This window comes from Hyperolius riggenbachi, chromosome 3, assembly GCF_040937935.1.
Source record: "Hyperolius riggenbachi isolate aHypRig1 chromosome 3, aHypRig1.pri, whole genome shotgun sequence".
In the NCBI taxonomy this organism is placed as follows: Eukaryota; Metazoa; Chordata; class Amphibia; order Anura; family Hyperoliidae; genus Hyperolius; species Hyperolius riggenbachi.
Window position 1 is genome coordinate 411,464,159 of NC_090648.1, and position 27,422 is coordinate 411,491,580.

Here is a 27,422-nt window from a genome sequence, read left to right on the forward strand (position 1 = left end):
CCGTTACGAACGATTTGTTTGCTGCAGCACCTATTTTTCTGGACCCCTGAGGCCAGCGGACCAGAAACGGAAGATGAAGCGCTGCATAGCGGGCAATGGGAGAATGGAACGTTTCTTCACACTAGTGAAGAAACTGACCATTCAGGGACAAAATCCAAGGAGGGGATGGATGTGGGGACACTCCACTGGGGGTAGGGGTCTGGGAGGGATGTTCCATTGTGGGTGTTGGTGTGGGGGTGTTGGTCTGGTGAGATGTGGGGACGTTCCACTGGGTGTGGGGGTCTGCGGGGGATGCAAGTGTGAGCGGGCGGGTGAAGAAGGACTTCTTACCCAGGCTTCCATTCATGTGCGTCCCACGTCACATCATGTGACTACCGCGCTTCCTCCTTCCTGGTTGACGGAAGCCTGGGTAAGTGAATCCTCCCTTACCGCCCGCTCATTGAAAGAACAGAGTGGCAACGGAGTGAAAACGGATCAGCTCAACCGGTGATCAGATCCGTTTTCACGGATCCGTTTGCCAGTGTGAACAAGCCTTATGGATCCGGTGAAGCAAAGCGGTGCACCGTTTGGCTTGAAAATGCCAGTGTGAAACGGCCCTAATAGTTTCCTTTGCTTGTACAAGGTTTCTGCTAGTTTTCACTCTTCTTTACAAAATGGATTGTATCATGTTGCACAGGCAGGGCTCTTTCTGGAGTAAAAATAATTTGTACTAATAAGCAGATCACAAACAGGCTGTTTACAGCTGGAGCTACTGTAATGTGCTTCTGACTCACAGAAGGCTGTTAATTTTCCATTTATGTAATATCAATCACAATGCAGACAACTGCTTGTCTCGGTTCTGTGGTTCGGGTATCTGCACTATATCCAATGTTGTTTAAGTGTTGGTTAGGGTTAGTAGTTATGGTTAGTCAACCCCACCCTCACTGAATCCACTGGCCCCGCATTTACATGTACTCTGTCAGCCTTAAAGGAGTTATCAGGCTAAATAACAAAAACGAGGTTTACTCACCTGGGGCTTTCTCCAGCCCCTTGCAGCCAACTGTCCCACACCGACCGCTCTGCTCCCCGCCGCTGTCCTGGTCTCGCTGCACGGTGCAGAGGCCGACCGTAGGGTCGGCCTTACTGCGCCTGCACTGTCAGTCATCGCCAAGTGGTCCGCGTCGCACTGCGCAGGCGCAGTAGTTGACTACATGGCTGGTTTGCATGGAATCATCTCTCCTTAGAAATATTGTTTTCTCTGTAACCAATACAAGTATAATAGGAAACTATAACAATCTGTGCTATTCATCCATGGAGATAACAAACTTCTCATAACATTGCATGCTGAGAATTAACCAATGTGCACAGAATTCTCACTATGAACTCTTATTTGATCACAGCTTAGTAGAAAAGAAAGTCTTCTATTATTAGTTATTGGCAGTGTTAAATCCCAACAAATTGTTTCCTTGCCTGTGTCAGCACAGGCAGAGAGTGTTTTTACCTTTGCTTAAAGGAATACTGTAGGGGGGTCAGGGGAAAATGAGTTGAACTTACCCGGGGCTTCTAATGGTCCCCCGCAGACATCCTGTGCCCGCGCAGCCACTCACCGATGCTCTGGCCCCGCCTTCGGTTCACTTTTGAAATTTTCGACTTTAAAGTCTGAAAACCACTGTTCCTGTGTTGCCGTGTCCTCGCTCCCGCTGATGTCACCAGGAGCTTACTGCACAGGCGCAGACCATACTGGGCCTGCGTAGTATGCTTCTGGTGACATCAGCGGGAGCAAGGACAGAGCAATGTACATACATACGGTGTACATACGGTACACATAGGAAGTTTTACTGATGTTGAAACCAGGACCTTAAACCTTGCACCTGGCACCTCATCGTAATCACTTCAATTCCAGGAATCTAACTCAAATCTCCCTTACTTGTATAACACTGCTTAGCCCTAACTCTCCTAAAGAGCTGTCCAACTTTAATACTTTTTAAAACTCTAGCTGATTAATATAGTTTAACCCTCTCCCACCCCTAAAAGATCCAGAAAGTCTCTTGCTAAATCCACTTATACTCTTACCTTTCCTAAGGCCTAAATCTAGTAACTTCAATAGTTACCTATCACTATCTGATTCATTAATATATTCATGATATTTACTGGCTTTGCTGTGAACTCCAACTTCCAGAAGCAAATGCTACCTGTTTCCCCCAAACACATCTTGTGTACAACTGCCCACTGCTCTTTGCATCCAGCAATCAGATGGAATGAGACAGCAGAAGCCTTTTTTTTGGGGGGGGGGGGGGGGGGTGCTGAAACTCTGAGGCAGGGAACACACTTGACTTTCAGTTTTCCGCGCGCGTTTTTCTGCATACTTTTTCTGCACACTAAGTGTGTTTCCATGCAGGAAAACGCGCGCGTTTTTTCACAGCAGCTGATGTAATTGATACAGAAAACTGCCAAAATGTGCAGAATCAGGATGCAGAATGTCAGTTTTTTTTCTGCGCGCGAACAACACAGTAAGTGTGTACTAGCACATTGATTAACATGAGTTCTCAGTTTTTCTGTGCAGAAAACGCGCACGAAAACAGTCAAGTGTGTTCCCTGCCTGAGAGCATAATTTCATATAATATAAGTACACATATTCTTTCCAACACAATTCTATCTGTCTTGCCCTTTTCAAGCCTGCTGATACAAAGTCATACAACGGCAGCCCTACTAACTCTGCATAAAGTAGAGCTTAAAATAAAGGTTCTACCAGCGCATTAGAAAATGAAATTTTATTTTTAAGACACAACATGACAGCAGAAGACCACCGATATAGATCTCAGCAGTGGTTGCATTAAGGGATGTAGTATCTAAATATTCTGGGACTTTTATGGCCATCTGGAAATGTTTATATCAGAGCCATGTAGTAGCCTCGTGGGTGGTGGTCTGTGTATTTGTGCTGACCTTACACTCTGAACTGGAGCTTTCTTCAGTTGAATTTGTGGTCATCCTGCAAATTGCAAGTTGCTAATGTATAGAACTGTAGTTCTTGCCTTTGTGTGCTTAGAGGCATAGGACATCTGAATATGTAGAACTTACAATAACTAGAATGCTGTGGACAGAAAGAGCCTCTGCTGCAATGGCCTGTCTTCACATCTGCTGATTCCTAAGGCATACACTTTCCATATAGCCTTGTAATCTTCACCTCCTTCTGAAAAACCTAAAATGCAGTATGTGGTCTTTGCAAAAATGGCTGGAGGATGGCTTCTATGAAAAAATATGCTTCCTTGCAAAATACACTGCTTACAAATATGGATGCTCAAATAAACAATTTAGAACATCGTTTTTATCTCATATATATATATATATATATATAGTATAACAATAAGTAGCAATAGAGACTTAGGGCATGATTCACAATGCTTTTTCACTCATTCTCCTCTGTTTTCACCTTATCTATGTTACATTTTTAAGCTCCCAAAGAGCAAAATTATAATATAACTAAGGTAAGATAAGTAATATCGAAATTAAGTTAATCAGGAACAACTTACTTTGAGTATTTTGCTTGTAAAAGTCCTGAAAGGTTATTTTTATCAATAGGTGATAAGTAATTTATGAGAAGTTTTGTGAATAGAGCCCTTAATGTATTTTGAACATTACATAAGATTCCATAACTTATATCTTGCTTAAAGAGATACTGTAGGGGGGTCGGGGGAAAATGAGCTGAACTTACCCGGGGCTTCTAATGGTCCCCCGCAGACATCCTGTGTTGGCGCAGCCACTCACCGATGCTCCGGCCCCGCCTCTAGTTCACTTCTGGAATTTCTGACTTTAAAGTTAGAAAACCACTGCGCCTGCACGCCCGTGTCCTCGCACCCGCTGATGTCACCAGGAGAGTACTGCGCAGACACAGACCATACTGGGCCTGCGCTGTGCGCTCTTGATGACATCAGCGGGATAGAGGACACGGCAACGCAGACGCAGTGGTTTTCAAACTTTAAAGTCTGAAATTCCAGAAGTGAACCGGAGGCGGGGCCGGAGCATCGGTGAGTGGCTGCGCCAACACAGGATGTCTGCGGGGGACCGTTAGAAGCCCCGGGTAAGTTCAACTCATTTTCCCCTGACCCCCCTGCAGTATCCCTTTAAAGAGAACCCGAGATGGATCTTTGGGGGGCAGAGGCATGTTCTCTGCCTAATGACATGGCTCTGTGGCCCCCACACTGCCGCGCTATTCCCCCTCCCCCCCCCCCCCCCCCCCCGATTTTAGCAAAAAGATTTGTCGCTAACTGGGAGGTAAACACAGGGGAGAGGAATTCCCTGTTCAAAACGCCCAACAGGGTCGTTCCTGCAGGGTTTCCTGAGCTGCCATTGGGCAGCTCTCTCTCCCGGTCTCTCTCCCTGGCCACGCCTCCTGTCTTTCCCCCGCCTCCCTGCATGCTATGAGAGACACACAGGCTCTCAGTGCAGCATCGTGACCCAGAGGTTATGAAAGTAAAAGTGGGCCATTGCGACTCACGGGAGCGGTGGTTTTTGCTGCTACCTGATCCACTCAGCTCAAAACCTTGGGCTCTCTTTAAAAGCAATATAAACACAGCTGTGAGCTTAAATTTTAGGAACAATAAAGGAATACAATGTACCAAACTGTTTGATCAGTAATAGAAATACATTTTAATGAATGGACTCTTAAGAGATATATCTAAATTAAAATTACGGTAGATAAGATAAAAAAGGAAAACAAGTGATCAAGCAAGCAACCAAGAAGTTCAAAAACTTTTATTCAATCCAAGAACAGATTTCAACATTTCAGGGTCACTGAGGACAACTTCGTCAAGGATACACAGTAACGGCTCAAATAAGCAGAGGATCGTGCCCCCATACTCTCTGTAGGACATTTATGAAGAGTGTCTGAGACAAATTTTGGTACGTTTTTAGAAATCTGTGCAGAACTGTCTCAAACATTTTAAAAAATCACTATATAGTGCAGGTTCCTTCTTAAACTGTTCTAAAATAGGATGAGCTAGGAAGGTCTCTCAGACAGTGCAGTGTGTGAGGGATAATTGCTGTTGCTGAGGTAACTAATACTTCTGCTGTATTGATATAGAAAAGAGAAGTTATAATAGCATAAATACCAGTATATTATTTACGGTAGATTATTTTAGGATAACGGACAAGATGTAATGTAAATACATATTTAATATAAATGTATTAGAGCTGGAAAAAAAAACAAGCTTAGGAATTTGCAGCATTAGATTTTGTTTTCCTGAACTGCACAAGAGAAACGAAGAAGGTGTGTTCTACCACACCAGGTACCACCTGACTTATAAACTTGCTGTATAAGTGTCTCAAACGTTAAGGACTTTGGAGTAGGCGACAGCACTCTGTTTACTCACCTGGAGTTTCTTCCAGCCCCTAGCAGCTGAGATGGTGGGTCGGCTTGTCCACGCCTGCCATCTTGCGCATATTGGTCCTCCGTAGTAGTTGTGTGCAGGTGCAACACATGGCTTTAACTCCCTGCTTGATCAGTTCCAGTTTGGCTTTAGATCTAACCTCTTACCACTCCACAGAAACAGCTCTTACTAAAGTGGCCAATGATCTTCTTACTGCTAAATCCAAAGGCCATTATTCCATACTCCTCCTTCTCGATCTGTCATCAGCGTTTGATACTCTCCACCTCACCTTACTCCTACAGATACTTTCATGTGTAGGCATAAAGGGCCTTGCTCTCACCTGGATATCTTCCTATCTCTGGAAGGTCTTTCACAATCTCTTACTAGTGATTGGATCTCCTCTCCACATCCTTTGTCTGTGGGGGCGCCTGGCGTATCTTGGACTAAATACTGTTGTATGTTCCCCTACTAAATTGCATGAGGAAGCAGGAGGTTGCCTGCGAAACGCATTGCAACCTATTGTGGAGTATGCCAATAAATTATTTATTTCATTAATTGACAGTTTCTAGTGTCTGCTTATAGAAGGTAAGTCTACCACTGCCTACCAAGAATTTTTAACAACTTTAAAGCCTGTTTTTATTCTTCTGGCGCCTCCGTTCTTTTTCCTAATTCTATATATTGTACCAACTCTATATTTTGTACCAGTAAGGTACTTTTTCAGGTTTTTTATTTAAGATGTGTTCATTTTTTAACCTTAAAACTTATTATAATGAACCTCTAAAACAAGTTAAAGCACGCTCTACATGCATACCCTCTGGGTATATGGAATGCATATTAAGTATCTACTTACTAGAAGACATCTCAGCACTCTAAAGCCTGGTACACATTTCCAACTTATTTTCTGGTTGAACTCGATGGACATATGACTTTTTACAACCTGAATAACTATGTAACTATATAACTTTGATTGGCCTTAGACTTACCTATAAATTTTACCACCACCATGTAGTGTGAGGTCCAACAGATTTGACTACAATGAACAAATTGTGTAGGTAAGCTCTCATGGAGGTGGTAAATTTGATCAATCCTTGACCAATCAAAATTGAATGTGTGTACCCCCTGTTACAGTGCAACATCCAATAACCCTGTGCATACAGTATAAGTATCTACATAACTTTCTCATTTTAAAAGAACTAAAGAAGCCAGTCTGTAAGGATAATAAAACTTCTAACACAAAAACCTGTCCCATTAAAACTACCGTATTTTTCCTTTGGCAAAATCATGAGATTGTCATCTAATTTGGCACAAAATCTCCATATTTGGGAGCTGTTAACTCTGTACACACGTATAATTATCAAAAAATATAGTTACTGGAAGTCAGAACTTTCCCGTAAAAATTGGTATGGGACTCCTGACGTTATATAGTTTTCCTAAATGGGAAGCATCATGTTTGTCACACATGGGCCCATATGCAATTCACTTTTTTTCCTGAGTTTTCTCCGAGGAGATAATTTTTCATCTTCAATTTAAATTAACTTTTTAGCACTTTGCAATGAAAAAAATACTACAAAGTAGGTGAAAAGTACTGTCCAAATAATTTTGAGTATTTTTTTGCTTGCTGGTGATGTGAAAGGCATTTTACTTACAAGTTGTGAAAATATCACCTAGGAGAAAAAGTGAATTGCATATGGCCCATGAGCTCTTATTGAATTCCCTTTTTCTCCTACATTTTTTTCTAGGAGATACTGTTATTGTTTATTAGGAGGATATAAACCAGAGGCGCCAAAAGAGTAAAAGCATAATGAATAAAAATGGGGGGAGATATATTCACGACTCACCACCCATAAAAACCAGATTACACCTCAATGTTTAGTAAGATCAAAACAATTTATTGGTACTCCCAGGTGCTACGCGTTTCACGGGATTATCCCGCTTCCTCAGACAATTAGACAGGAGTACAAGCTATAAAAAAACACACAGAACAATATCATATATCACTAAGGGACCCCGAAAGCTTGTAGTTAAATATACACAGTCTAGCAAAATGATCAATGTCCTAAAAAGACAACAATACGAAGTACATTGTAACCATATATCATGTCAAAAAAACCTCATTAAGACCAGAGTTCATTTAGAACTACTATTGCAGTTGCATTAATAAACATTGATCAAAAGCTGTCACTTTGTTATAAAAGTACATCAAAAGGAAATATGCTGAAGTACATTGACTTATATGTCAAGTGCACAATGTCCTGCTCATAAATCAACGGCTCATAACGTAATTCTATGCGGAATGGTGTAAAAGGGACTTACCACTTCGGGGTCTGGTAAACATTTAACGCCTCAATGCGGAGTGAGGCGTACTGAGTGCTACATATAGGGGATGTATTCGCGGAGAACGCCGTCTCCGCGAGGTGCTGTGTTACTTCCGGTAGGCTGAACGGAAGTGACGTAGGTCACGCATGCGTCTGAGGCCGTGGGCGCCATGATGGATATGGGTACATAGTCATTAAGCGGCAAGTGGTCAGTTAGGTGCGTCAATTCAGACGCCTATACGCGTGCGTCAGGCCAAAGTAGATGAACATACGTAGTGCTGGTACGCGTTAATCCAGCGGTCATAAGCGTACATTAGAACGCCCATGCGGCTATAGGGCATGTAGAACAAGATTGGCATAAGAGCGTCTGACTGACTATTTAAGTCGCATGAAGCATATAGATGCGTGTATCTGGATGCCAATAATAACCCTGATCTGGACTGGCCAAACTGATTAGTGTAGAATTGTGGTGAACTATAGGCAGGTATAAGGGAGTACAGAAGCGACAAAGGGAGGGGTTTTTGGGATGATATCAGCATGCAAAAGATTAAGAACGGGGGGAAATATATCTAGGGAGAAATTAGTTTAAAAAACCTGAATAATATTAATATTGAATGCATACGTTAGCATTTCCTTAAAATTGGGAGTACCAAACACTGAACATACATAATATATACATGTAAACACAATAGAAGCAATAAAAAGGTGTGTATGAACAGAGCAGTGTACATAAAATATAAAATGAAAGTATAAATACACCCACAACACGGAATATGTATATATAATATATATATATATATGGATGAAGACCCCACGAATGGAGGTCCATATATCATGATGTAAACATAGTTCAGATCAAATAAAATAAAAGAGAGGACAAGGATAAAAAACATTTACTCGTTATCAATTGTGGGCCAAATATGGCGCACGGATGTTTTAGAGCATAACTCTGTATTCATTTTAGGTATTTAAAAGGCCTTTTCCAAAACTTCATTAACCACCTTAGCGGTATGGACGAGCTCAGCTCGTCCATTACCGCCAGAGGGTGCTGCTCAGGCCCTGCTGGGCCGATTTTGGTCAAATAAAGAGCAGCACACGCAGCCGGCACTTTGCCAGCCGCGTGTGCTGCCCGATCGCCGCCGCTCTGCGGCGATCCGCCGCGAGCAGCGGCGAAAGAGGGTCCCCCCAGCCGCCTGAGCCCTGCGCAGCCGGAACAAATAGTTCCGGCCAGCGCTAAGGGCTGGATCGGAGGCGGCTGACGTCAGGACGTCGGCTGACGTCCATGACGTCACTCCGCTCGTCGCCATGGCGACAGGAGAAGCCAAACACGGAAGGCTGCTCATTGCGGCCTTCCGTGTTACTTTTGGCCGCCGGAGGCGATCAGAAGAACGCCTCCGGAGCGCCATCTAGTGGGCTTTCATGCAGCCAACTTTCAGTTGGCTGCATGAAATAGTTTTTTTTTTATTTAAAAAAAACCCTCATGCAGCCGCCCTGGCGATCTTAATAGAACGCCAGGGTGGTTAAGACCATTGGGGACCAGACTTTTAAGAATAGTAATCCAATAAATCTCCTTCTGGCGCAAGACTTCAAACGTATTTGGGATGTGTGGTGAAATGGCTTCGATGAACGTAATACGGAAAAGTTGAGGGTTTTTTTCATGGTGTGTGCCAAAGTGTCTGGAAACACTATGCAGTGCCAGGAAATTGATAATGTTTCTCTTATGTTGGCCGACCCTACTGCGGGCCTCCTGAGTAGTACGGCCCACATATTGAAGGCCGCATGGGCAGGAGATGAGGTAAATGATGAAACGGGACTCACAGTTAATGAATTGTTTAATAGGATAGATACTGGATGTGGTAGCCGAGTGAAAACTATTGGTTTCATTTACAAACTGGCACGCCGTGCACCGGGGTTTATGACAGGGAGAAGATCCGGGCCTGACATTACTTTTGGAATTTAAACTTCTTAATCGACTGGGGGCTAGCATGTTCCGCAGGTTTGGGGCTCTTCTATAGGTTAAGGATGGTTTGTCGGGTATTGCAGTTTTCAAATAGGGGTCCTGAAGTAGGATATCCCACCTGTTTTGCAAGATAGATCTAATAGTCTTGTGTTGAGCGCTAAATCGGGTAATGAACCGTGGGAAGGGGGAATCACGGGGAATGGTTGTTGTGGATGGGATGGGTTCTATCTGAGTTGCTCGGAATTTAGCGTCCCTAAGTAGTTTATTGGGGTACTTGCGTTCAGTGAATTTGTTTGTTAGAATTGTGGATTGTGAATGGAAGTCCTTGTGGTCGGTACAGTTGCGGAAGATACGTTTATATTGACAGTAGGGGGTGTTGGTGGTCCAGGGTCTGTGGTGGTGACTATTGAAATGGATATAGTTATTTGCATCTACTTTCTTGAAGAAAGTTTTTGTTTTGATTCTATTACCGTCCGTGAACAGAGACAAATCTAGAAAATCAATAGTGTTATGATGGTGTTGAGCTGTAAACTGAAGACCTGCTGTATTATGGTTTAGAAAGTGAACAAAATGTGTGATACTGTTGAAATCTCCTTGCCAAATAAAGATTAAATCATCAATATATCTCTTGTAGAAGATAATATTGTTTTCAAAAGGATGTTGGGGGTGGAGTTTGAGATGTTCCAGCAGGCCCATGGACAGGTTAGCGAAGGACGGTGCAAATGAACTGCCCATGGCCGTCCCGGTGTGTTGATGATAATACTTCTCTTGGAAACTGAATGAATTATGTGTAAGGATGAATTCGGCACATTGTGTAATGAAATTCCTTTGAGCCTGGGGCATGTGGGGATTATTGTTAAGAAAAAAGTCAATAGCTGTCAGACCGAAATTATGAGGTATATTGGTATATAGGGAAGTTACGTCACAAGTAAGCCAATAGTAGTGTTCTTGCCAGGTGATATCTTTTAGTAACTGTATAAGGTGCTGTGAGTCCTTAAGATAAGATGGAAGTGATTGAACATGGGGTTGGAGGTGTTGGTCAACAAAAACAGATAGATTGCTAGTGACAGAATCAATGCCCGATATGATCGGTCGACCAGGTGGTTTGATGAGTGTTTTATGTATTTTGGGAAGGTAATAAAAAAATGGGGTTCAGGGGTGCTGATTAATGAGCAAGGTCCTTTCATTTTTTGTGATAATGCCCTTGAAAAAATTATCATTTATAAAGGATTTGAGTATTTTATTATATTCTTCTGTTGGATCATGGTCGAGGGTAGCATAATGTATAGGGTTGTCTAGTAGGCGTGAGGCCTCTTCTAAGTAATCAGCACGATTGAGGAGGACTATACCACCCCCCTTATCGGCAGGTCTAATAACGATATTGTGTGTTGATTTGAGTCTGTTGAGAGCCAGATGTTCTGCATATGTGAGATTGGTGGGGGGGCGGTTCTGTAAGTTAATCTTTAGGAGGTCTTCTAGGACTAGATCATGAAAAGTCTGTAGTAGATGGCCCTTTGATGCTATGGGGTTAAACCTAGAGCGTCCTTTTAATTGGGTGGTAATGTATTTTTCAGTGGCGACTTCCACTAAGTTGACTGTTACAGGTGGTATGGTGGGATTGTCTGTGATGATCAGACTATTGTCATGATTGGTGTGTTGCTCCTTGAGTTTCTTCATAGTGAAATGTCGCCTTAATGTAAGCTTTCGTACATAAGTATTCAGGTCAGTGTATAATTCGTTCAGATTGGATGTATTTGTGGGGCAGAATGATAAGCCTTTCTCTAATAGTTTTGTTTCTTGGTCAGATAGTAGATGATCGGATAAATTGAAAATGCTTCTTAGTTGTGAGTCGGGACTGGTAACCGTTCTGGTGTTTTTTTGGGGACGTCTGTTCTTGTGTGTCACAAGGAGAAAAAGTGAATTGCAAATGGCCCATGAGCTCTTATTGAATTCCCTTTTTCTCCTACATTTTTTTCTAGGTGATACTGTTATTGTTTATATTCTCTTTAAAGATAATTTCAGCATTCTGTATTTGCTTGCTTGTTGTTGGCTTAAAATACATGATATAGTAAGAAAATATCACCTAGGAGAAACCTTAGGAGAAAAAGTTAATTGGATAAGGGCCATGGGATTTTTCTCCTTGGTGAAATTTTCAAACTTGTCAATAAAATGCTTTTTAAACCACCAGTATGCAAACAAACACTCAAAATAATTTTGAGAGCACCTTTTCACCTACTTTTTGGTACTTTTTCATTACAAAGTGCTAAAAAGTTATTACCGTATTTTTCGGACTATAAGACACACTTTTTCTCCCCCAATAGTGGGGAGAAAAAGTTACTGCGTCTTATAGTCTGAATGTAGCAAACCTACCTATCATGGAGCAGTGGGGATGCAGCAGTGCGATCAATAGTGTTTTCACGCGGCATTGAAACAGCCGTTGTAATCACCCGCAGTGCTTTTCCTTTGATCGTCCTCTATAATTATGCCCAGCATCAGCCCCGCAGCAGCACGATCCAAAGTGCTTCAAAGTGGCATAGGAGCAGCCGCTGTAATTATCCGCGATGCTGGCCCTTTGATTCCCCTCTTTCTTTATGTCCGGCATCAGTGTGATCCCAGCTGAGAAGTGCATCTTCAGCCGCTATAGCGGCAGAGTCCTCAGAGGCTTCCATACTGCCATGTTTACTGGCGCCCTCTCATGATGACGTGCGCCGCAGGTCATGAGATTGCCGCGTGAAAACACTATGGATTGTGCTGCTGCCTCCCCACTGTGCACCTCAATAAAATCATTTGCCACCCAGACCGGCCACCCAGACACAGCTACTGCCACCCATGCTGGTGAGATAACCTCAAATCTAACTGTTGTGATTGATAAGTGTAGCTGGGGTGTATGGGGGGTGTAGTATAGTGTAGTACAGTGTAGCTGGAGGAGACATCTTGGGTGGGGAGGAAGTAGCCGACGGCGGGGACAGGACGATCGGAGCGGGGCTGCGAGGGCACCATCCAGCTTCAGGGGGCTGAGTCATGCCCCGGGTGAGTAAATGTCATTTTTTTTTTTTTTATGACTTAACCTCCTTGCCGGTTATCCCGAGCTCAGCTCGGGGTAACCTGCGCAGGAGGATATCTCAGGCCCCGCTGGGCCGATTTGCATAATTTTTTTTTTGTTACAAGCAGCTAGCACTTTGCTAGCTGCTTGTAACTTCCGATCGCCGCCGCTCGCCGCCGATCCGCCGCAATCCGCCGCGCCGAGTCGCTCCCCCCCGCCCCAGAGCCCTGCGCTGCCTGGCCAATCAGTGCCAGGCAGCGTTGAGGGGCGGATCGGGATTCCCTATGACGTCCCGACGTCCATGACGTCGGTGACGTCATCCCGCCCCGTCGCCATGGCGACCGGGGAAGCCCTGCAGGAAATCCCGTTCTCAACGGGATTCCCTGCATACTCTGATCGCCGAAGGCGATCGGAGTGGGTGGGGGGATGACGCCGCTTAGCGGCTATCATGTAGCGAGCCCTTGGCTCGCTACATGATTTAAAAAAAAAAAAAAATTAAAAAAATGTGCGCCGCTGCCTCCTTGCCGGATTTTTTAGACCGGCAAGGAGGTTAAGTATTCCTATAACCTCTTAAGGACTACGGGCTTAAACCCCCCTAACGCTGCAGTTTTAAGGCCAAGCTGCAGGGCCGCACACAGCACAGCACACAAGTGATACCCCCCCCCCCCCCTTTTTCTCCCCACCAACAGAGCTCTTTGTTGGTGGGGTCTGATCGCACCCCTAGTGTTTATTTTTTTAAGTCTTTTTTAGTCTTTATTTTTTTCTTTTCTCAAACCCCTCCCTCCCCCCAGCCAGCCAATCCTGGCGATCAGCTGTCATATGAGAACTGATCGCTCTCTAGTGTCCCAGGGGGACAGCCGTGTCACACGGCTGTCCCCAGTACAGTGCTGCTGCAGAACACTGTGCTGTACAAGGTAATTAGAAGGTGGTTTCGCCGTCTAACAGTCTCCAGAGTGGCAATCGCGATTGCCACTTGGAGACTGAAGGCGGAGCGTAACTCTCCCTACCAACAGGAGATGCGCGCACAGCCTGCGCACGATCTCCTGCACTGTGAGCCCCAAGGAACTTATGCTGATCGCCGTTAGGCGGTCCTGGGGCTGCCGCCGCGGTCACGCCCGTCGGCAAGCAGTTAAACCTAGGTGCGTCTTATAGTCTGGAGTATCTTATAGTCCGAAAAATATGGTATATATCGAAGATTAAACATTTTCTCCTAAGAGAACACTCTGGAGAGAAAATGAATTGTATATGGCCCATGGTGTTGCTTGTGGATACATACCTGTAAACTGTGAATATTTATCATCATAGAAGAATTTAGAATGTTAAATGTACTCTTGCTGTTTCAGTCTGAATGGGTTGCATTTCAGTTTGAGTTATACCCAGACAAAACACAGAGCCATGTACCATACAACCCTTGTTTAACATAAAAGGAATAGTTTCCAGTGGCTGTGAGCACAATCTATAAATGTCCTTGAGCCTCTTTCATTTTTAGCTTTTACAGTAGTTAAAGCAATGCATGTGTTTCTTTTTGCATAGATGTAATTTCAAGGTTTTTTCATCTCCAGTTTCCGTATATTAAATATATATCACCTTATTTTATTTCCACTCAAAGCATAAATAGTGAATGTCTATCCTTTGATATTTACACCAGTCCAATAATTTAACTCAGAAAATTCTTTCTGGTGAAACATGTGTGGTGCATGTGGACAGCATATCTCTGTTGTGGGAGCAATGTCATTATATTGTGATCTCCACTGAGGGACAGTTAGTAATGTAAAGTGGTGTTCTTAGGCATGACTCACACCAATACTGAATGTTGCAGAAGCTGGGTTTATGCTTAGCTGGAGCTAACTGATTTTTCTCTGTATTGGTTGTCTAAGTACCCAAGTTGAAAAGGAAGTTTGTTATTTTGCAGATAGTTTGCTGACATTTTAAAATATGGTTTATGTCAGCATCACCAATGAATGCCAAAAGATGTATATGTTTATTGAGGGGTTTGAGTTTTCTTACTGGGAATGGGTGAAAACATGGCTGATGTGTTCACAAAAATGTCCTTAATTTTCTTGGTTCTGAAAACTTTAGGCAAACTAATTTTGCGAAATTACATTGAAGCAAAGCCCCCATATATGCTCTCATTACCCTATTCGATTCTAGGAAGATTAAATCTGTTACAACTTTTACTTTTTTCTCCATCTATGTGTAGGTTGTTCATTAGAGCAGATTACATGATTTTAGTTTTCTTGATGTTAAGCAGTAGACCAGCTTTGGCATTTTCTTGTTTGACATTCATGATTGGGCTCTTCCTCAGTTTCAGCTATCTGAGTGGTGTCATCGGCATTTCTCAAATTGTTAATATTCTTGACAGATATTTTAATTCCAACATGTGACTCAAACCAGCTTTCCTCACTACATATTCAGCATATAAATAACTAAAAATACAATATGGAATCTGGTGCACTATGCCAATTCTGGACCAGTCAGTTCAGTGTGTGTATTCGAAGTATAGGTACAATCTATGTCCTTCTTGTATAGCTGTTCTGTATCTTTTGCTTCTATATTGATAATTCCAAGGATGTAAACGTTTAGCCTTGCCATCTCATGTTTGATCACGTCCAACTTTCCTTGATTCCAAGTTTGATACTGTATTGTCTTTTGCAGCAATTGACTGTACTTTTGATACATCTGAGCACCTCAACATTTGGTTGTCCTCTTGTCTTTAATCCATCAGCATCATTAGCTCTTGCCCTACTCGTACTAGCCTTCTGCTCTCCCCCAGTAACATGTTGGGCATCTTCAGATCTGGGGGACTCATCTTTGGATGCCATATCAACATAACTAACTGTTTCTGCTCATCTAGTTTTCTTGACAAATGTTAACTGGAGTGAGCTGCCAGTACCTTCTCCAGCGGATCATATTTAGTCTGATCTCTCTGCAATGACCTGCTTGTTTTGGATGGCCCTACACCATATAGATTACTTCTGCATTGAGATACACAAGCCCCTTCACCACTACAAGGTGACAATCCAGAAGGGGAAATAAAACTGCTGGCAACAAAGTGAATACACCCCTACACAAAGAATTTCAAAACTGTGCCCAAAGTGTCACTATTTTGTGTGCCCATTATTATTTTCCAGCACTGGCTAATGTGTAATCCTCTTCCACTTCTCCATGATAAGGCTGGTGGACTTTGTGCTCCTCCACCTTCCCCACCGATGCTCAATAAGTTTTAGGTCTGGAGATATGCTTGTCCAGTCCAGCATCTTTCTTTAGCAAGGCAGTGGTTGTCTTAGAGGTGTGTTTGGGATTATTATCATGTTAGAATACTGCTCTGCAGCCCAGTTTCTAAAGGGTATGGATGATGCTCTACTTCAGTATGTCCAAGTACATGTTGGCATTCATGGTTTCCTCAATGAACTATAGCTCCCCAGTGCTGGCAGCACTCATGTAGCACCAAACCATGACACTACTACTGATGGACCTCACCGACCTGTGTCGGGTCAGCTATTTAGGTGATGGACTTGCTCAGGGCTGTAAGGCTTTGGAATGTTTGGTTCTAAGTGGTGTTTGAGGTGTCATGGGTGTACTTTATAACAACAACTGGTTTGTACATTTATATTTAAACACCCCTTCTCCCCAACAAAGGACTGTTGCCATTTTCTAGCATTCAGTTCAAAGGAAAGTTTAGGGGGTGATTACTGGTGCCCAGAATCCCCCCCCCCCCACCAGGGCCAATGCAACTCACAGCATCAAACTGATGCCTGCACCATGTGCTGCCCTGCCCTCTTTTCTTTTCCAGCTGCAATAGACTTTGGATGTAGCAGCAGCATGTGTACAGAGCATGGAGCAGCTCTAGGGAACATAACAGAGTATAGAAGCAAGGTATGAGCACAACCCTGTGCACCTGCTGTGTGCTAGTAATGTAGGAGGTTGGACCCTTGCAGAAGGCTTCACTTCCCCCTTCATTACAGATGCCAGCTGTCCTCATTATTATCAGTATTCACTGGCTCCTGTAACACCAATCTGAATATGCTGCAGAGGCGAGTGGATGCAGATAACAATGCTTACAATCAGCTGACTTCTGTATTGATAGTAGAAGAAGCACTGAGGGAGGTCTGGATGGATATGCCAGATGAATACCTCCTGGTCTCAGGCTGCTCATGTGATAGCCCTCTTAAATCCAATCACCTCTATTTTTTACTGAAGTGTGTGTGCCTCCCCCTCCCCTCTACAGTGCAATATATCTGTGTGTTATGTCAGTATGTCCTTGCAAAATAGAATATTGTGGATCGGGTATCTCTCCCCCGTTTCTGTGTTGCCTCCCATTCCCTTTGTCCCGTACCTCCTCCTCCCTTTTACTTTGTTCTGAGTGTGTGTCTCTCTGTCTCTCAATTTCTGTCTCTCACTCTTTCCCTCGCCTCACTCTCTTTACCCCACAGACACACTGACACTCACTCATGTCTCTTTCCTTTTACTGTCTTCCACTTTCCTCTCTCTACCTTTCCCCCACTCTCTTTTATATCTTTCTCCCACATCTCCTGTCTTAGCATCTCTTCCCCACCCTCCTCCCCCTAAAAAAATTAAAAATTGTCTCATTCTATCTACTACTGTATTATGTATTTATATAGCACTGAAATCTTCTCCTGCAGCACATTACAGAGTACATAGTCATGTCACTCACTGTCCACAGAGGAGCTCACAATCTAATCCTGCCATAGTTTAATGTTGTACCATATAATTATGTACTTATGTCACTGTCACTGACTTCAGTGAGAGGAGGTCACAATTGAATCCCTACCATAGTCATACTCTAATGTCCTACCATATGAATATATTGTGCATGGGTGAGATCTTCCCCTTGAAAACCCAGTGTTTGCCCATCCTGTTGTAACGTTATTTATACATATTAATGAAGTTATTTTTATTTGTTGTAGGTGGTAAGTATGGCGTTTTTTTCAGCAGCATGCACAAACAGGAAAGGCATCACATTTTACCATCAGTTCATACTCTTACGGCTGTTAACAGATGTTGTGTAAATTTATTTCAAAGCCACAAAAATTGGATAGCTTTAATGTTCAATGCCAAATTGCTAACTTGATAACAATCCAACAGTCATACTCTTACTGGGCAACAAAGCGGAGATCTAAGACTACTCAAGACATGTATTGGCCTAATCCAATTAAAACCTCAAAAAACCCATAAACTGCTTTCCTTGCTTGATGACATTTGCTTTGCGTTTCCACAGGCTTTCCTGCTTGGCAATTTAAGGATTCAGCTGTTGAAAACAATTTTGCATGGTTACATGATCTGCAAAACGTGTTAAGGGAATGGCCTTTAACATGTAAAGAATGTGATTTTGATGAAGTAATACGTGTTTCATAAAAATCCTCCATTCTGTAATTAACAACTAGAATAAGTTTCATTCTTTTTTGCAGTTGGGACCTTGAAGTAAAATGATTACAGGATTTCATATTTCTTTCTACTATTGAAATATCCCAGCTGTATGTATCCCATCTTATTCTGCAGGTTAGTAAGATTTTAATTACATTAGGCAGCTGTTTGAGCACTCAGAATGAAGGAAACCTTTTTTAAAAAAAAAACAACAACTAAGGCCTGGCAAGCTACTTATATGCCCCTGCTGTGGCGTAGCTAAGAGGCTGTGGGCCCCAGTGTAAGTTCTACATTGGGCCCCCCAAAGCACTCTATACATAACAATTGATGCGGCACACCAAAACCAATCAAGGACAACCAGTGTCAGAGGTGCAAGAAGGGGATGTCAAACAGTGTGTTAATGATTCCTACTATTCAAAACATCTATAGAAGTGAATATTATCAGCACATGACCAAATAAAGAGCTAATACTGTTGTTGAGGATAGGCCCCTTGGGGCCCCTCTTACCCAAGGGCCTCAATGCGGTCACAACCTCTGCACCCCCTATTGCTACACCACTGTGCCTCTGTTATAATGAAATCAATAGTGTTATCATCGGCAGCAGTCCTGCATCATATTGACTGTTAGCTAATGACAGTGAATGGAACCCAAGAATAGTGGAATTCAGTGGGTATTACACTCGCTTTTAAGCGATGGGTCCCCGGGTTTGAATCCCAGTCATGGCACAATCTGCATGGAGTTCGTATGTTCTCCACTTGTCTGCGTGAATTTCTGTATGTCACTCTGGTTTCCTCCCATATCCCACAAACATACAGATAAATGAATTAGCTTACCCCTAAATTGGCCCTAGACTACGATAGACATAAGACTATGGTAGGTATTTGATTTTAAGCCCCTCTGAGGGACAGTTAGTGGCAAGAGTATGTGCTCTGTAAAGCCCTGGGGAAGATGTCAGCACTATATAAATACTTAATAATATTAATTCAGGCTCGAAATCCCAACACTATGGGAGGGCCAACACTGACAAGGCGGAACCACAGCTGCAGTGCTGTAAGCGTATTTCTTTACAACAGAGGTAAATAGGCAGGTAGAAATCTACAAGTTCCAATGCCATGGTTTTATTTAAAGAGGAACTGTAGTGAAAATAACATCATGAATAAAATTGCTTATTATTGGAATGAAAAAAGGGCTATATGTATAAAAGTATGATTGTGACCTATTCAGGTATAAGCAGTTAAATCAAATTCGGACCGCCTCAAGTCGTTCTTCTTTCTTCTTTTTCCTTTGCCTTCAGAAGTTATATTTTTTCATTTTTGTCTTTTTTCTTTTTCTTTTTTCAAACATCCTCTATACAGATTTTTCAGTAAAAACACTTCCCTAAAGATGAGCTTTAAGAAAATATGAAGTACATAACTTTTTTTATTAGCATACGAAAACTATTTTTTCAAACTATGATGCTAACACCCCTGACACAAGGCCTCGAGGGCAAAAAAAAGAATAAGAATGGGAATGAGGCTGGTGAAAAAGTCGGGTGACAACCTGGATGGTTATGCTGAGTTTGAAAAAAAAAAAAATGCTTATTAAATAGTTACATAGTTATTTGGGTTGAAAAAAGACATACAGTACGTCCATCAATTTCAACCAGAAAATAAAGTACAACACCAGCCTGAGCCTTCACATATCCCTGTTGATCCAGAGGAAGGCAAAATACCCTTACAAGGCATGGTCCAATTAGCTCCAAAAGGGAAATAAATTCCTTCTCGACTCCAGATGGCAATCAGATAAAATCCCTGGATTAACACCACCGGGAATTACCTAGTAATTATAGCCATGGATGTCTTTCAATGCGAGGATAGAATCTAAGGCCCCCTTAGGGCCGGTTCACACGGACGGCAGGCGGCGTTGGGGTGGCCAGGAAGTCGCGTCGTCCTGCGACGTCCCGTTCGGTGGCGGCGGTACAGAGATCGCCGCGATCGGCGTTTCTCGTCCCCGCAGGGGGACATATAGCCGCGCCGGCTAGCCGTCCCTGGACGTTGCATGCGGCTTCTAGGGACGGCCGAAACGATGCGTTAAATCGGGATCAGAACGCCGCGTTTATGCAATCGACGGTAATCGACGGTAACCACGCAATGCTAAATGCTCCTATTCACTTGAATGGGAGAGTTTAGCCGATGGGTCCCGAACGCTTGACGGTAGACGCCGCCAAGCGTCCGTGTGAACCGGCCCTTAAAGTGAACCCGAGGTGAGAGTGATATGGAGGCTGCTATATTTATTTATTTTTAAGGGCCGGTTCACACGGACGCTTGGCGGCGTCTACCGTCAAGCGTTCGGGACCCATCGGCTAAACTCTCCCATTCAAGTGAATAGGAGCGTTTAGCATTGCGCGGTTACCGACGATTGCATAAATGCGGCGTTCTGATCCCGATTTAACGCATCGTTTCGGCCGTCCCTAGAAGCCGCATGCAACGTCCAGGGACGGCTAGCCGGCGCGGCTATATGTCCCCCTGCGGGGACGAGAAACGCCGATCGCGACGATCTCTGTACCGCCGCCACCGAACGGGACGTCGCAGGACGACGCGACTTCCTGGCCACCCCAACGCCGCCTGCCGTCCGTGTGAACCGGCCCTAAACAAAACTAGTTGCCTTGCAGTCCTGCTGATCTATTAGGCTGCAGTAGTGAACTGAATTACACCAGAAACAAGCATGCAGCTAATCTTGTCAGTTCTGACAATATTCTGAGAAACCCCCGACCTGCCGCATGCTTTTTCAGGGTCTATGGTTGAAAGTATTAGACCCAGAGGACCAGCAGGGCAGCCAGGCAACTGGTATTGCTTAAAAGGAAATAAATATGGCAGCCTCCATATTATTTTCACCTCGGGTTCCCTTTAAACACAGATATAGAATTTTACATAACTACTTCCTGTGGCAATACATTCCACATTGGAATCCAGGGGCGCTTTAAGGCATAGGCAGTACACGTTATTGCCTGGAGTTCCATTGATCCTGGAGGAGCCATGTTGCTGTATTAATCCCCGCCCCCGAACGAAGCTCCATCCCCTGACTAAGCCCCGCCCGTGGGTGTTCTATTGCTTGCTTCTGCTGCATCTGCTTAGCGTAAGTTGCAGGCAGCTACCACTGTGTCCCTCTGTTCCTTGTGCATCCTTTTTGTCCCCTTTTTCTGTCCATTTTGTGCCTCATACTGTCTCCTTGTGCCTCCTTCAGTCCTTATGCCATGTCTGACCCCAGTGTTTGTCCTTCTGTCTCCCTTTATGCCTCTTTCTGTCTCCCTTTGTGCCTCACTCTGTCTCCATGTGCCTCTTTCATTCCCCCTGTGCCCCTTTGCGCCTCCTTCTGTGCCCTTTTGTGCCTCCTTATGTCCCCTTGTGCCTCCTTATGTCCCCTTGTGCCTTTCTTTGTACCCTTGTGCTACCTTTACACCCCTATTCCTCCCTCAGTCCCACTCTGCCTCCTTCTGTCCTCCTGTGCCTCCTTCTGTCTCCCTTTGTACCTCATTCTGTCTCCATGTGCCTCTTCAGTTCCCATGTGCCACCTCTATCCCCTGAGCCTTTCTCTGTCCCCCTGTGCCTCCTTCTGTGCCCCTTTGTTTCCCTGTGGCTCTGTCTGTCCCCTCTGCCTCCTTCAGTCTCCCTGTGCCTCCATACATCCCCCTCTGCCTTCTTCTGCCCACCCTTTGTGCATCCTTCTGTTCCCCTTTGTGCCTCCTTCTGCCACCCTTTGTGCTTTTTTCTGTCCCCCATTGTGCCTCCTTTTGCCTCCTTCAGTCTCCCTGTGCTTCCTTCTTACCTCCTGTGCCTCCTTTTGTTCCCCTTTGTGCCTCAATCTGTCCCCATTCTACCTCCTTCTGCCCCACTTTGTGCCTCCTTCTGTTCCCCGTGTGCCTCCTTTAGTCCCTCTGTGCCTCCTTCTGTCTTCTTTGTGCCTCCTTCCTGCCCTCATGCCTTCTTCTGCCCCTCTGTGTACCTCCTTCTGTCCTCCTGTGCCTCTTTCTGTCCTCCTTTTAGTCTCGCATTCTGTCCCTTTGTGCCTCCTTCTGTCCTCCTTTGTGACTTCTTCTGACCCTTGTGCCTCCTTCTGCCCCCCTGTGCCTCCCTATGTCCCCCTGTGTGTCTTCCTCAGTCCCCCTGTGCCTCCCTATGTCCCCCTGTGTACCTTCTTCAGTCCCCCTGTGCCTCATTATGTCCCCCTTTGTGCCTCCTTCCATCCCCCTTTGTGGCTCATGAAAGTGGAGCCCTGCCTATGTGTATTTTATGGTGAAACACTGCCCACATTACGTGTATTTTCTGGTGAAACGCTGCCCGCATTGCCTATTTTCTGGTGAAACGATGCCGCATTTACGCTGCCACAATCATTGTAATTTTTGGTGAAACGCTGCTGTATTGCGATTATTTTCTGAAGTAACATTGCAGCATTATGATTGTTTTCTGGTGAAACGCTTCCGCAATACGTGCATTTTCTGGTGAAACGCTGCCGCAATACGTGCATTTTCTGGTGAAACATTGCCGCATTACGATTATTTTCTGGTGAAACGCTTCCGCAATACGTGCATTTTCTGGTGAAACGCTGGCGCATTATGAATATTTTCTGATAAAACGCTGCTGCATTATGATTATTTTCTGGTGAAACGCTGCCACATTACAATAATTTTTGGGTGAAAAGCTGCTCCATTACGATTATTTTCATGGGGGGGCTTCTGAGGAGGTATGGGGGTGCCACAGGTTTTCTCGCTTGGAGTGACAAAATGGCTAGAGTTGCCCCTGTTTGAATTACTCTTATTCTAAATAAATGACTAAAACCTTTTTCCTCCATGCGCAGATCATGTCCCCAGTCCTTTGTAAAAGCCTAGGGACAAAAGGCTTATATTGCCCTCTGATGTATTTATGCATGTTAATTAGATCTCCTCAAAGATGTATTTTCTAAAGACTAAATAAGCCCAGTTTATCTAACCTTTCTTGGTAAGTGAGACCTTCCATCCCTCTAATCAATTTTGTTGCTTGTCTCTGCTAGGCATGAGCTTTCGAGTCCAGACAGACTCGAATTCGGAATTCAAATGAAGTCTAATAACTTCAGGTGTGACCGCCAGATTGGGGGGGGGGGGGGGGGGGGGGTGCAGGGTTAACTTAGCCAGAAGTCTTCAGAACGTCTGCGTTCCATTATGTCCCATAGGCGTAATGAAGGCCGCATTCCACCACTCACTTCCTGAGCTTCCTCCTTTTAAAGAGGAGGCGCGGTAGTGAGTAATGCAATGCGCAGGGCCATTTCTTGGGCAGTGCGACTGCCTTGGGTGCAGACCGGAAGGGGAGCGCAGGCAGAAGGACATAACTTCTAGGGAGCTGGTGATGCGCTGTGCAGCCAAGTGGAGGAAGAAAGAAGATTACCAGCGCAATCACCTTCCTCGACTCCTCCTGGGCTGCCTGCGCGTCCAACGTCACGTCATCATCATGTCACCACCGCGTATGACACCTGATGTCCTGTAGCGGTACTGCAGGCTGTCAGTGCGTGGCCCCCATGGAGGAGTTGGCTTTCCGGGCTCTCTTCGCCTGTGTGTTTTCCTGGTTCCTGCTTCCCCCTGGATGAGCGGCTAGTCACTAGTAAGTAGGCAGATCTACTTGTGACCTGTGGCTGTGTGACTGTCCCTAAAGAGTAAGGGGTTCACGAGGGGGGGGGGGGGGAACAATTTTTACACCCTCATCCTGGGTGCAATTTAGCCTAGAAACTTCCCCGGCAACGGGGCTTTCATTACATCTTTGACACGTAGTGAAACGCAGGGCCGGATTTGTACTTTTTACCGCCCTAGGCCTACTATCATCAGCCGCCCCTGACCAATGGGGTCCTAGCAAACCCATCCCCCCCCCCTTCCCATACACAAACCTTTTCCCCAGCAAACATACAGTGCAGCAAATTGCTCCCAATCATTGGAGTCAGGTGCTAAAAAATAAATTGTGCTCCCTTGAGTTGTACCCCCTCCCAAATACAGCACATCCCCCTCCAAGGACAAGAATTAGGGCCCTTTTCCATGAGCAGTTGATAGGCAGTGAAATGCCTCACAAACTCTCACAACTGCTCACGGCTGCCTGGTAACTGCTTGCTGAGCATACAGTACAACTGTTCTTGAAAAACGGGCCTTATGCTGGGCATACACGGTTAGTTTTGCGCTGGTATCAAGCCAGTGGCTTGATGCGCGCGGATCGATTCCCGCTCATCCCCGCAGGCGCTGCTAATCAGCCGCTCGTTTCTTCCCATTGTTCTCCCCACCGGTATCGAGCGCAGTATCGATCCGGCGGAGTATCAGACAGGTTGGATCTTATCAATCGAGCCTTCAGCAGCTCGATTGATAAGAATTATCTGACCGTGTATGCCCAGCATAAGACAGTAAGCTCCTCTGAGGATAACTAGTGACATTACGGCAGGAATTAGACTAAACTTCTTTGAGGACAGAGACATGATGGCAGGGATTACATTGCAAGCTCCTCTGAGGACATTTTATGTGGCCATACATTATGCGACCAGGCAGTTGATCGACCATCCGATTCGATTATTATAATTGGATGAAAATCAGTGCCACAAAGAGGCCAAAATTGCTTGCATGTGTCGAATGAACATGCTGCAACAGGTGGTTGCCGGTGTATACGTGGGTGCGTGTGTGATGTGTGTATGTGCGGAAGAGTCCAGAGATGGAGCCAGCGTGGGCCACAAGGGGGCACATTTTTCACTGGGGGAACAGCTCCGGAGGCGGTGTAACAAGGGTGATTCCTGAGAGATTTCATGCTGAAATTGATCAGGAATTGGTCTGCAGTGTATGGGCGGCTGACAGATTTCTCTCGGATCAGAGAGAGATCTGTCTCTTGGTCGAACTGCCCATACATCGTCTGATGTATGAGCAGTGGGCACCTTTAACCACTTCGGTACCAGCAGCCTCTGCCCCCTTAAGGACCAGAGGGTGCTGGTACAGTAAACCGCCGCTTCCCGACGAATCGGGGCTAAAATCCGCCGCTCCCGCCGGTCACGCCGCTCCGTCCCCGCCGCAGGCTGCTCTCTCTGCCGTCTATGAAGGCAGAGCGCTGTGCGCCGGTCAGGAGCCGCTTTCATTGGCTCCTGACCCTGTCACTCAATGTAAGCCAATGGGATTGGCTTACAGTAATGACAGGGCCAGGAGCCAATGGGAACGGCTCCTGCCCGGCTCACAGTGCTCTGCAGTCATAGAGGCGGCAGGGCAGCACATTGCGGCAGGGACAGAGCAGCGACAGCAGCGGGGACGGGCGGGGGCACGCGGTAAATGGGACGTAGAGTTTACGTCCGGTCAGAACCGCAGTGCCACCCGCCCACCGTAGATTTAAAGAGAAACTCCGACCAAGAATTGAACTTTATCCCAATCAGTAGCTGATACCCACTTTTACATGAAAAATATAATGATTTTCACAAACAGACCATCAGGGGGCGCTGTATGACTGATTTTGTGCTGAAACCCCTCCCACAAGAGGCTCTGGTACCGTACGGTACTCTGGGCAAACTGCCACAATGTAACAATGACACACACAGGAAATGGCTGTTTATAGCTGTCTGTTAAAGCCAGAACAGCTACATAATCTGCCCACAGTAACAATGTCACCATGTAATACATGTCAGAATGTGAATCTGGGAGAGGAAAGATTTTACAATGAGCAAACTCTGACTAAATCATGTATACATAATTATTGTAAAAATTAAGCACCTTTTTATATTAAATTATTTTCACTGGAGTTCCTCTTTAAACTGCGTCAGTCCGCAGGTAGTTAATGACATGAAAGCAGGGATTTGATTGTAAACAAGAAATGTCTGTCTGTTTTTAACTACAGTATAATCAGATAAATCATGACCTGGTGTGAAACTGAAAACACTCATTTACCTATTTCCAGCATGTGTTGTGGTTTGCTATACATTGTGTGATTTGCAGCTTATGTACATCACTGACACTATGGACAAAAGTGAAAGAGAGCTCAAGTGCTGCAGAGATTGTAGAAAAGCCTCTGATAGTGACAATCAAGGGCTGTGCCCATCTCTGTGAAGATCTTCACATTAGCCTTTCCAACTCTGCAGTTCAACACCCACCCCTTACTGCATGCTTCTGTCCCTGTTTTTTTAAATAGTAACTACAGGAAGCAGGAGGGGTAGGCTACTCATATCTTAGTACAGATGACCCCTATCAATCATGGGTGCTGTCTGAAGGGACAAGGTTTCTATGCCTGTGGCTCCCATTCCCAGGCGATGGCTCCGTTGCTTTATCTGAGGGCTTAGATCTCTGATAAGACGAGGTGGAGGTAGGGCGGCTCTGAACACAGCTGGACGGAAAGCTCCGTGGAAGGAAAGCTTCAGGTTACCTGTGTTGTACTTTGGCATTCCTGAGAACTCACAGGGGGTAGCAGGCTAGAAGCATACAGATGCACTCCAGGCACGAGCATCTTGCAGTCAATAGTCCCGCGAAACAACCACAGCCAGTCAGCCATCAGTCATATTCAGTGACGTAATCAGCAAGTTCTGCACCTCCTCCTCCCTCAGTGTCAGAGTGGAGAGGGGAGGGGCGCTTTCCTCTGTGCAGAAGTGCAGATCTTAGCAGAGCCTGTGGACAGCGCGCAGCAGAGACAGCTGACGTGCTGCCTTGTGTACAGTCACTGTGCGACAGCCGCCCCAGCTCTCCTGTCGGCAGGTTTCCGCCCTAGGAACTGGCCTAGGTGGCCTGTGCGGAAATCCGGCCCTGGTGAAACGCAGAAGTCCTAAAGTAACTTAACCCCCCATCCCCATCCCACAGTCACACCAGAAGTCATTAGACGTCATTTGAATTCCGAATTCGAGTCCGTCTGGCCTTGAAAGGCCATGCCTGGTCTCTGCACCTGCTCTAAAACAGCAATGTCCTTTCTGTAATGTGGTGCCCAGAATTGATTTCCATATTCCATTACTTACTGTTTACAATAATAATTTATAGATTATTTAATCAGTGTTTGCCCATTGTAAAATCTTTCCTTTCTCTGATTTACATCCTGAAATGTATCACCGGTGGTGACATCTTCAGTTATGCCAGGTGATCTGAATGAAATATTTGTTACTGAGAGTTCTATGCACAGAGGGAGATATTGCTTACTTGGCAGTCGGGAATCGCTGTTATTTCCCACAATGCAATAACAGACAGCAAACTGTCAGGACCACATCACACTGTGCGAGGGGTTTCACCCCGGTCACCCCATGAAAAATAGATCTGCAAGTAGATTTTATCAATGCTATATCCAATGCTGAGTAAAGTGTTTTTACTCAAACACCCATGTTAAAAAATCAGTTAGTCGTATGTATTTCTGGTCTAGTCATTAGTCCCAACTGGCTCGTGG

The 27,422-nt window shown here is 44.9% G+C and overlaps 1 protein-coding gene across 4 annotated transcripts in view; it reads left to right on the top strand.

Moving 5' to 3' along the window:
- Positions 1-27,422, top strand: part of P4HA2 (prolyl 4-hydroxylase subunit alpha 2) — a 634,411-nt gene that overhangs the window by 311,567 nt on the left and 295,422 nt on the right. For 2 of the 4 annotated variants that reach the window (XM_068277452.1, XM_068277453.1), the window contains one exon: positions 18,093-18,183. The exons of the other annotated variants lie outside the window; for them this stretch is intronic. The gene's annotated coding sequence lies outside the window, so the exon portion shown is untranslated. The remainder of the gene's footprint in view (positions 1-18,092; positions 18,184-27,422) is intronic. 4 annotated transcript variants of the gene reach the window in all.